Here is a 9,002-nt window from a genome sequence, read left to right on the forward strand (position 1 = left end):
GTCAGGTCAACCAAGAGCATTTTTTTGAGAGGAAAAGTCTTGTAAACAATGTTTCTTTCCATTTCTCAGTAACTTGGTTCCAATGCAAACTAATGAGTTTGTAAAACTGATATAACAAATTTGTTTAAGTATCTGAAAAAGAATTTCTGAACTGATAATTACCTAAAACTGAAGTACTGATTTGCCTTAGCAAAAATGCACTGAAGGTACAATTTTCAGTACAAAAGTAAACAACAGCTGCTCAGCAACTGAGAGACTAGTTAGAAGCTAATCTAAGCACCTGTGAGAGAGGCAGAAGCATGCAAGCACTGAAGTGAACTTCAGCCTGCAGTACCAGGGGAAAGCTCTGTGCGCAGCAAGGAAAGTGTTCTTGTTTCAAGACCTGTGAACAAGTCTTGTTGTGAAGAAGGAGATGTGGCAAGGCCTTGTGCTCTTGCTATTTGCCTGTCTGCAAACACAGGAATAAAATATTCAGCTCTAGTTAGCCCTTTAAACTACCTCGTGTTTAGGGTGTTTGGGTGTTGCTCCAAATAGTTGACTCATACTGTTCAGGGGAAAACCAGAGCATGGCCGGCACATAAACTGACTGTGGCTAAAATTTATCATGTGGTTTTGTTACCCTGCTGACCTTCATTATTAAGGCTAAGAAAACAGTGCACACTCTAACAGCTACATAACTGTACTCTACTAAATTGTTATTTGCCACAACTGTAATACTTATGAAACTCACTGCTTCTTTTAATTCAAAGCAAGTTTGAGTGTGGGAGTTACCGTTTTTGTGGAACTTACACGGAACACCCTATACAACCATGAAAGTTAAGTACACTTTTATGAAACTGTTCACACAATTTAGGGAAGACAATTTGCCCGCAGCAACAGAAATTGCATGAGGAGAGGCAAAGAATATTTGAGTTCAGACTTCAGTGTGCAAATTGTCTGGGCATCCCCTAGGTTAGAATGGGGCTTGCTGCCACTGTGAGGAAAGGCCTTTCAAAATTACAAATGAAGTTGTAGACTTCCTGGATGAGCATCTGTCAGGATATTTGTGTTAGTTTTGTGTGGGTTGGTTTTTGTTTGGTTGGTTGGTTTGGTTTGTTTTTGTTTGGTTTTTTTGTTTGGGTTTTTTTTTTTTTTTTTTTTTAGTAGCTATTTATATTTTCAAATGAATGTCAGCTGTAACATTATGTATGTTTTAAATCAGATGCTATGATTTGTACTACTGTACAAAGTGTTTCTTCCATTCACCATTACAAGGGAGCAGCAGTATCTGCCAAACAAGGATTAAAAATCTCTAAAAACAAACATATTAATCTTATTGTTTTTGCAATAAGTTGTTGCAGAGGAGCTGACTGTTACAGGAATAGTTTTCTTGTTCTGGGGAACAAGATGACTCCCCAAGGAGTCATCTGCTCAACAGGGAATAAAGAGCTTCTCCCAAAGTAGCAAAACACAAAGAGAAAGGAACAGCAGGGAAAGCAAGCATTTTCCGCTGAATTTAAACTGCAGTGTCACCAAAATCAGGACCTTTAAGTGCACTGCAGGAACATATTGCTTATTATTTATGTCCCTAAGATTCATAAGAATCTCTTAAACATATTAGTATCCCTTTTCTGAAGTCCAATGTGATCTCCACAGGAATTTGAAGTGTGTTAATTTTAGACCTGCATGTCTTGCTGTTTTATAAACTTCTCCTCCATATGTTGTAACATTCACATTCACAGTACATTGCTAATGTCATTTTCCCATTTTCTTTTGAGCTTTATGGTATATTGGGGTTTGCATTTAATAACTAGTTATGTGCTGAGGGGGATTGATGTGGTTTATGTTTTATGAGTTTCAGTGGATTATTAAGGATGAATTCATGTGGAGGTGGATGAGTTCTTCCATCTATCTATATATATATAATTCTTCTTGATTTAGGGTTCTTTACAGAGTGCAGTTGTAAAACCTGGAAAGAATTCATCACAGCTTCACTGATGGTGATTTTGCCTCACAGTTCCTGTCTGAATTTTATATCTCACATCATGCTAGGATGTGCAGATCTTAAAATACAGTGCATTTATTTTCTGAACATAGGTTCTTTTTTATCTTGTCTTTTCTCAGTTACCCTTTTTGTTTTAACTCTTGTTTTTGCTTATTTTAGCAATATTTCTCTTTCCTTTATATTGTACTAAAGGTCCACAGAGAATACTGTTGACACACTAGGAGATCTGCAAGCAATTTCACCAGTACTTCCTGTAGAATTAGGGTCATTTTGAAGTCCATAATAACTGTAGTGACACTAAACAAAGACCTGTAACATTTTCAGGGATTATGTTACTTGTGTTGATGACACTGAAGCCCTGAGACCCTTCTCTCTATTGTAAAAGAAAACAGAACACTGTGCAAATAACAGAATTCATTGGCATTTAAAATTTTAAGTTTTACGTAATTGACTTTCTAAGGCAAAAATTTAAGGCATTGCTACTTCTGAGATCTCAGAGAAAACTGCAAGTAGGATTAAATAAATCTTTATGCAAATCCAAGCCCTTTAGGGTCCTGGGACAAATTTTCAAGGGAACTTCCTTACTAGCAATAGAAAAGTACAAGCAGGACACTTGTGCCAGCTTTCTCTAGCTAGTAGGAACACCAACTAAATTGAAGAAGAATCAGCAAGGTGTCAGTATGCACCTGCAAGTTGAATATGGAGCCAGGTATCCTGGAGGAATTAGTTTCCTGAATACCAGTACTCACAGAATCTCACCACAGTACTTCACTGTGCTAAACCAGCAGTGCTGTGCTACACTGACACATTCATTTTGCTGTACAGACTTTATATGACATATCAAGAGATGAAGGATTGATACTGCCAAAAGCAGACACATTCTTTTACTGTTCACCAGCCCTGAAGTGGAAATTTCTTGCTCCAGCCCTTTTTGTAGTCCGTTACCTTAATACAGCTAGACAGGCCAGGCTGTAGTTTTACCCTTCAAAGACTAATTTCAGCAGAGGGATCCCCATGTGGCCAGTGAACCTAGATGAAAATTGTTACTAATAAAGCAAACCCTGTAAAATTCACCCTTTTCCTGTTTCAATACATTGCGGTAAGTTTACTTGCCACAACATACACTTAGTGAAATATTGCCACAAGCCAACACATTACAGCTTATTTTATTATTGAAAGCTCATTGAAAAAAGCTGTTAGACACAGTCCAAAACATTAAAAATGCTACTGAATTATTCTCTTATAAACTGGAACAGGCTCACAGTACATGTTATTGCAGAGGATACAGTAACTCATAAGAGAACCTATCAAAAACATTTTCCTTTTACATGAGCACTACTTTATTAAAAAAGATTTTTAATGATTAGAGAATTGGATTTTCAAGAAATAAAAGACAAAAACTGTATTCAAACATGTATGGTAATTAACATACTTGAAGCTTCATAAACAGGAGTCTTCTTCAAGCTATAGGACATATTTAATGGCATGTTTCTTTTTTCTCTACAGTATAAAATAAAAATATAGACCCAAATATTTGGCTCAAAAAAACTAAATTGATTTAAAATCACTTTGGATGAGAATATCAATAATATTAAAATAGAAGTTACAGTTATTGCTTTAGTATATCTAATGTGAAGTGGCTCACAGTTAGAAATCAGATTATTCTGTGATTCTGTGATTCTGTGATAATGAATGTTTTCAGCTTCTACAGTCCATTTGCTATCTGTTTAAATTTTCATGAATCTCAGATTATTTCAAATGGACAGTCTGATTTCTTAAACAGAGAAAACAATATAGACAATCTGATTTCTTAAACAGAGAAAACAATATCCCCTTTAAGCACTCTCTGCCATTATGAGCTTTTCATAGGCTCCTTCTTTAATTCTTAGTTACTGAATAAAAAGCAGAAAGAATAAATAAAGAAGGTAAAGAAAGCACATAAAGGAAAATCTTGGAAAACAGCAATGATAGTGACTACCATATGGCTGAAAAGTTAAAAAACTTTTATTCCTGTAAGAAATTATGAGCTGATCTGGGATAGAAAAATTCTCAGTAATGTATTTTACGTTTCCTCCAGTGCATTTGCTTTCATATCTACAATAATAATTGTATGGCTTACCAGCAACAGTTTATATTTGCCAACAACAATCATATAACAAGAACTACATTGTTTCAGTTTTATCTTATGATTAAACACACGATATCTGTGGCACCTTTTTTGTTAATGAGTATGTCACATGATGCCTCTTATTACATGGAAAAAATGCAAAGTATCATCCTTCGCTGTACTTTTGCAGAAATTTTTCATTCATAACTATGAAATATTGCTGAAATAAAGAGAAAATCTGGGCATGTATTTCAACACAAATTTCTTTGCTTGTGGTAATGCTGTTCACACATAATAAGTAACTAGACTTGGTGGACTTTCTCCATGATTACTGTGGCTTTAGGTGCTATTGCTGCAAGTTTGCTCAAATTCCTTCCTTCAAATTCTTTCCCCATTGCACTTCTGGTCAACATTAACATATTACTCTTTGAACTCCTGTATTTCCTTAGTCAGTTACTCTCTCTCTCAGAACCAGACCAGAAAGGCTTTTTTTCCAACTTAATTTATTTGCAAGCTAATTTCCATGGAACTACATGTGCATTCTCAGCATTTCCCAGAAGTCTGCACTCTTGCAGAAAATGAGAGGTTCCTTGAGCTCTAACCACTATTTACGTTGTTTGCAAGAACATCTATCATCCCAGATGTCAGAAGTATGGGGCATACACAAAAACATGAGGTTGTCTAAATCAGCTGGTATAGCCTATACAGAAACACTAATGAAATACTGGATTGATGATATGTCCATGCTGCCAATTAGTGGGACGAAAAGGTTTGACAGATAGATTAAATGTGCTTTGATTTTAAAACAGTTTCTGTTATATCAAATACAAAAAAAACTTTTCAAAACATTAAAGATTTCAATGATCTATTATCTTCCCACTGATTATCAAGTAAAGGATTTCTATGCATATTTACATCTTGTTGCCCAAAATATTAATTCAGTGTATTTACTTATGGTTCTTTCATGGCCTTGACAGCAACTTGAAGTATTTTAGAAGGAATGTGCAATTCAATTGCTAACTCTTAAGTACCAGTGGCTTTGTAGCAATAATGTGGGAAAAAAAATTTGTCCTACTAGCCTGATGACTGATATTAAATACATTTCTGAGACTTCTTCTCTTTAGCTGCTTACATATCAGTTTTCTTTCCTAAGTCATGAAAAATCATAACATGAAAATTCCTCATAAATTTTCATTATGTTTGGTTTTTTCATCCCGTGGCTGAATTTCTGAAACAGTTGAACTAACGCATAAATACAAAAGAAAAATAACATTCAACTTCTGAAACCAAATGTAAGACAAATAAATCTTACTCAAATAAGAACCTTTGACAAGGAGACTTAACTCTAAATAATGTTGGTCTTTTCAAACATTTCTAATCATCTCAGTCTCCCTCAAAGTCTTCATTATGAGCCTTGAGAATTACCTGATCAAGGAAATTTGATAACATTCAAATTCAGATATCAGTTGTCCTAATTTAAAATTCTGCTTCACTTACAGGAAAGTTGCACATTCTTTATACTACTTTTACATTTAAAGTATGCCAGGCCTTAAATAAAAATTTGCCATGGTGAATGCAGCAAAACTCTCCATTTCCTTAGACAATTAGCCAAATTAGTTAAATTGGGCAAGTCTGAGACTAGGACCCAAAAGAAAAAAAAATAATCACTCTTCTATTTTTTCTGCTTTGAATCTTGGAAACATGTTTTTGAGGGTAAACTAGTCTCTCAGAAAATCATGGAGATTAAGGGATAAGTTGCTAAGAAATCTATTGAAACCTCTTTCTCATAGAAAAATGTTAAAGCAAGATTTTAAACCTTGAATTATTTATGTTTTCTGAATATCTCTAACTCTTGGATCTCATATTCCTTGCTACTTGATCTCCTTATAATTATATTTATGTATCCCCTAAAAATGATGACTTTTTTCATACCATTAGAAAGGATTTTTCATAACTAATAATTTAGGGCTGCTAAACTGTGCCCTACCACAATTACAGACCATACGATTTTTTAGAGCTCAAAAGTTGAGCTTTTTAATTACATTGGTTTAGCAAGATGCCAGCTTTAGAAAAATGTTTGGTCTTAAAGCAGACATGTTATTTTAACTTTCAGAGCTGGGATTCAGCTTTCATTCATATAATTGGTGAACTTAAGAGGTTTATAGAACAATATTTAAATTCTTACAGTGTAATTTTATGCTACTATTATTTCTTTGGATTTGAAATACTGAGAAACCTTAAAAGAAAGGGAGGAATGAGTCCATCATTCCAACAGCTCTGCTGACCTGTCAAGCAAATATATCCCTGCATGCACACATGCATACATATATATATCAAAAAGCATAGTGAACTACTATAACTTTGAATTTGCAGATCTGCATACAAATTCCACTGTGAGGTTCATTACAGCAAACTAAAAAACCTACTTATATCAAAGCATAGTTTGTATTAGTTGCTTTATTTCCAGAGTGAGTGGGTAGTTTATTCCACATGAACCTCAAGTCTCAGCTGGAACTGCTATTAAACATTCTGAACTGCCAGTTTAAATTTTACAAACAAGGAAAATACATATTTGGCTAATCTATAAAGATTCCTTATTTCATTGCAATGCCAAAAAAGGTTATTCTAGGATATGTGGTTATCATAAAATAGTCACAACCCTGAATATCATGGATTCATATTATTCCAATCCAGGACAACCAGTCTCTAATTCTAAATCTTTTGTTGCCTAGATAATGAAAACCATACTAAGTTGGATATGACTGACAAAGAATGTAACCTCTAGTTTAAACAGTTAAATGGCTTTTGTGTTGTTTTGTCTTTGCCTCCTGTTTCTAATTTTTATTGATAGATTTCTGTCTGCACAATGAAGACATTGTTCATAGAAAAAATCCACTGCCTTAATGGTACATGTTTTCTGTTTTCTCTCATGAGATAAACTGTGAAAGTGACATTATCATGTACTCAAATTTTGGAAAATTTGAGAGTCCTAGGTTACCCAGGAGGAGATATTTTGGTAGACGCTTCATTGTTAAATAATTAGACCTGAATTGCAACTCTTTGAATTAAAAACAAAACAAAACAAAACAAAAAATCTTATTTTCCCTTCTAACATCACTATGAGTTTAATGAATTTAAGGGCTTAATCAGGAGGTTTTACTATTAAGTGTGGAAGATTGAGACTCATTTACATAATAGATATGGTGCACTCAGACCTCTAAGCTGAGACAGAAAATAGACAAGGCTTGTTTGTTGACTGCAGCTCTCCTCTTCTGGACAGATTTGCTCAGAGGGCTGTGAAAGAGAAGAAGTAAGAAGGAATAAGAGGCATAAATTTTGGAGAGTTTGTCATCAGGATCCCCAGCAGAGATCTTAGCAAAATTAAATTGATGATTTTGAATCAAATCAGATGCTGCACCAAAATTTTGTCTATTTTGTTTTTGTATTACTGAATAATAAGAATATTTTTCATATGCTTATTTTAGGTCTAAACCTGGACAATGAAATGCGAACTGTGTATGAAAAAAGAAAATAGAATTATGCTTCCCTTTTTCAGTATTTGTATGATGTTATTATACAGGATATCTGAAAAAATGTTGCCTTTGTCCTTTAACAGTTGAACTAAATATTTTTTTTCTGTGCTGGGATGAAGGATAAGCTACTCAGTGACTGCGACTGCTTATGGTGTGCATGATTAAAGTAGAGTTCTTGTCTCAAAAATAACTTAACAAAAAGTGTTTTTTTATTTAATGATCTACTTTCATTAATGAATCACAAGAAAATTATTTCTAATCACTATTAGATAGTTATTCTTCTAATTAACAATAAAATATTTGATTTTAGATTTGTCAGCACAGATAGTTCTGGCAGACGTAGGTGTGACATCTACTGAAAAGATCCTCAATTCAGCTTTTATTGATATGACTCTCGTCTAGTCCATGATCTTAGAGTTATGACTTGTTTGTACAGCATAACTAGGAAAACACTTGTGATAACTGTAAGGCAGGGACAGTAGTTAAGTAGGAATGGAAATTGAAACAGGAACTGTGAAATAGTGCTGGTGAGACTGAAGTAAAAAACCAGAATGAGGATTTAGGCCTGAACACATGCCCACTGTGCCAAGACGATTGCACAGAAGAAAGGACCCTCCACACTCTTGAATGGATAACACTGCCTGAAACCGGGGAGGAGGAGACCAGTCACCCAAACATATGCTGGCAATCCCCTTTGGTGCAGTGGGACATTCCAGTGAGCTCCAGTCCTGCTTGAAAGTTGTGCACTACTGTCATATCTGTCCATCCTGTGCAGGTGTCTTGGGAACTTATACTGTCTCAAATGTTAGTAAATGCCTGTTTTTACACAAACTCAAATCCTGTCCCTCTGGCCTTGCTTCCTTCCACATGAAGGCAGAGAAGAAGGAGGCAAAGTACTTGACTCTTTGTTCAATCAGTGAACATATTGTCTTTGATCATGGTCACTGGTAATATGATGCTGACAGCCATGGAATCAGTTTAATGGTATGCTCTAATGTTTTATAAAATAATTAACTAACTAAATACAATGTTATAGCATATTATCCAGTGGGGCAAATACCTTCTGGAGGATCTCAATGCCAAATGCCTAAACTCCTTTACATAACTATATTTACTCAGATAACTCTTGAATCTCTAAACTACAAAGCCTTGCACAGATAGACATGCCCTAAAACTTTGTAGAAGTTAAGTAAATTTAAGTGAGGACAGCTGCAGCTGAAGGTTAATTAATCACCCTGTTGAAAATAGAATAGGTTTTATCTCACCTTCCCATTAAGGTCCCCTTAAGATTCAACAGTGCCCCAAAAGAAAAGGACACAAAATTTCCATTATTTGCCTAGAAAATTATAAGACTATAAATCAGAATATGTGCAAAGAA

Source organism: Anomalospiza imberbis, chromosome Z, assembly GCF_031753505.1.
Source record: "Anomalospiza imberbis isolate Cuckoo-Finch-1a 21T00152 chromosome Z, ASM3175350v1, whole genome shotgun sequence".
NCBI lineage: Eukaryota > Metazoa > Chordata > Aves > Passeriformes > Viduidae > Anomalospiza > Anomalospiza imberbis.